This window comes from Octodon degus, unplaced genomic scaffold, assembly GCF_000260255.1.
Source record: "Octodon degus isolate 3935 unplaced genomic scaffold, OctDeg1.0 scaffold00448, whole genome shotgun sequence".
NCBI lineage: Eukaryota > Metazoa > Chordata > Mammalia > Rodentia > Octodontidae > Octodon > Octodon degus.
Genome location: NW_004525024.1, coordinates 168,258 through 171,440, shown reverse-complemented (window position 1 = coordinate 171,440; position 3,183 = coordinate 168,258). Strand labels below are relative to the sequence as shown.

The following is a 3,183-nucleotide window of genomic DNA, read 5'->3' as shown; positions in this document are numbered from 1 at the left end:
TAGCCCATAACAGTATTGGGTCTTCCTCTTAACTGGCAATGTCAGAAATTGTTGACCCAAGTTCCCAACAGCTCAACATAACAGCATGGCTTTACTTCTTGTATTTTGTTTTTATACTTTTCTACTGGATGGTTAAGACCAAGGTAAAGCAGGACCTATGCACCAAGAGTTGTAGCTTTTGGGGTCTGATAAGGTCAGTTAAATCCCCTCAGGATTTATCCTGAGATCCTATAACTCAATGTCTTTTTTACAAACACTTAGTATTTATTTCATTATAGCTATCATTCCTTTTTTTACTTGAGAAATTATTTCTGATATGATTTCCTCTACACCTTTCTGCAGTTGATTTTTTGCTTCACACACTACTGTTCAGAGATTTCATGTGTGTAATTTCCAGTTTCTTCTATGCTAGTGTCTTCTGCATTTGTTCTGGGTGGTTTTAGGGCCTGAGACTGCATTTTGTTCCTTCTCTTTGTCATTTTCTACAATGCCATATTCTGACCTTTGGTGTAGAGCTTAGGTAGAGCTATTACCTTAGCACCAGGTCTGGATCTACCAAGTTCAAACTCACCCAAGTCAGTGTGGCTTGGATCTGGTTGCTGTACTCTACTTCTTCCTGTTGCAGTCCTTGGAGTTGAACCCTCTGTGCCAATCTGGCAAGATGTTCTGCTCCTGAATTAGCTGGGTGAGTCTTGCCAAGCCTCTTTGAGGGTAGTTCTGCTTCAGGTTCCAAGCTGGGCCTGGGCTCTAGGTCAAATGAGGATCAGGTGGGCCCAAGGCCATCTCACTCACATTCTGGGCCTGGGCTTTTGGTCAAATCAGGATTTTTGTCAAGTCAGGATCTGGTTGGCCCCGGGACATCTCCACAATTTTTTATGAATAAGAAATTATTAATTTGGAACATTTTATGTACAGCTTGTTTACAATTTAAAACAAGCACAATTGAAAACATTTCTATGTAAAAACAATAATAAAACCAAATAAAACTCTAAGGAACAATTCTATAAACTGGTCTCTCTCAGAAATTTTTAAGCAAATAGCTGCTTAGTACTATTCTAAGAAATGCCCTTTTCCTACTCAATCATTTCTGTTTTGATGGAAAACACATCTGCTAGCATGTGTTTTGGAATTTCTGAACCCTGGATTTTCAGGACATAAAAAGCATTCTCCACTTTGGCCAGACTCTGTTTCAAAGTGTACAGTTTCTTAGAAACTTCATAAGGCCTTGTGTTGCCAATGAATGAGATCCCACCATAAATGTGATGTAAAAACTGGCTGACTTCAAAGGGTATGTCAATGTCCCTATTCCCCATGCTGTTAATATACATTTGCATAAATTCTCCAGTTAAATCAGCCACTCTGAGGAGGTAATTAACAAGTGTGAATTTCAGGTTCCAAGTGGCCAGCTGCTTTTCCTGTGCATCAGAGGAGGGAGTCTTGTTTTCTTTTCCACTGTCTTTTGTTGTAATTATTAACTGATTATTAATTTCATCCCTGATGATTAATGATCATGTTTTGATGAAGTGTTGAAAAGAGACCACTTCCACATATTCCTGCAGTAGTGTCATAATGGCTCAGTGGAACTGATGCATGTCTTCTCCTGACAGCTCTTGGGATAGCTTTAATATTTTTTTCTGATGCCATCCAATTTAATTTTTGATTCGGGCAATATATCGTCCATATTAGGTGCACTTGTAATCCTATGGAAGAGAAAAATTGTCCTTTTACTTTCCACAGTTATATCCCACCTGAGCTTCACAAGTCTCTTGTATTTGTCATGCTTCACATCCAGCTCCTGCTGGAAGGATTTGAACACCAACATCAGGGGAGAAGATGAATTGACATCCTTCCCCTCTCTTCTTTGGTTATGGAGGAAGTTGTCATGCTTCCTCTTCCTGAACCCTCCTGACCCTTCTTTTCCATTCATGTCTGGTTGGCTTTCGCTGAAACGCTCAGACAAAGAAGGCATAGGAGCTGGGGAGTGCAGGGACCAGCCCCTGGCCACCAAGTGCTGGAGAGGCCTCTTCCCAGACACATTAACTCTGATTTTCTTCTGGTGTTTCTTGACCTTCCAGAACCCCACAGGTTGGAATAATTTTCACTGACAAGTCAGATAATAGTAAATATGTTTCCTCCCCATGATTGATATTGAAATTAGCCCTGCACTGAGACTAGATCCCAAGACCCCCAATTCACCATAGGATTTCATGACTTTTCTTATTTCCACTTTATCCAGTTTACCTTTGACCTCCACTTCAACCTATAGTGGTGTTGTAGTAGGAAGCCAGGACATGGCTATATGGCTGGAACAGCAGCACTGGAGCTTGATACAGGATCAACTCAAGCTTAGAATCTGGTACCAAACTTGCATTATGAAAACAATCTAAATCTGATACATGATTTCAATCTTCTATCAAACTCAAGAAGGACCACCTAGGTCAACTGTCCAATAAGACATAAAAGGTTGGCATCATTGGAAATTACCACTAAAGCATTCTTGTTCTGACAGTGGTCCATTTTGCTTACAGGATGTTTCTTCTCTTTTTCATGGAAATCAGTATGGAGACTCCTTAGAAAAGTTGGACAGGAAATCCCATTTAAACCAGCTATTCCTCTACTGGGAATTTTCCCAGAGGATCTGAAAACATCATATCATAGGGATATATGTGTGCCTATGTTTATAGCAGCACAATTTGTGATAGCCAAATCTCAGAACCAACCAAGATGCCCATCACCTGAGGAATGGCTGAAAAAGATGTGGTATTTTTACACAATGGAGTATTACTCAGCTATTAAGAATGATAAACTCAAAGCATTTATATTGAAGTGGATGCCACTTTAACATATAAGTGAAATAAACCAGACACACATGTGTAAATATCATATAGTCTCCCTAGTATAAGAACTCTAAAGAAGAAATACAAATAGAAAAGAATAATACAAGTAAAAGGAAAGCAGGATCTCAAGGACTAACTAATCAAGAGAGGGAAAGGAGAAGAGCTAGGAAACAAAGTACTCTTTTCTCCCTGACCATTGCTTTTGTGTCTCTCCTTTTTCTTTTCATTTCTTTATTTCTATCCTAAAATAAATGGTAATTTTTCACATGCACCAATTGTCCTGACCAATTCAATGATTTAGAAAAGAATGTGGAAACATTTGTCCATTCAACAATATATTTGATGT

At 39.1% G+C, this 3,183-nt stretch overlaps 1 pseudogene; it reads right to left on the bottom strand.

The window, feature by feature from the left end:
• Positions 1-1,055: 1,055 nt before the first annotated feature.
• Positions 1,056-1,927, bottom strand: LOC101560341 (annotated as a pseudogene).
• Positions 1,928-3,183: the final 1,256 nt, after the last annotated feature.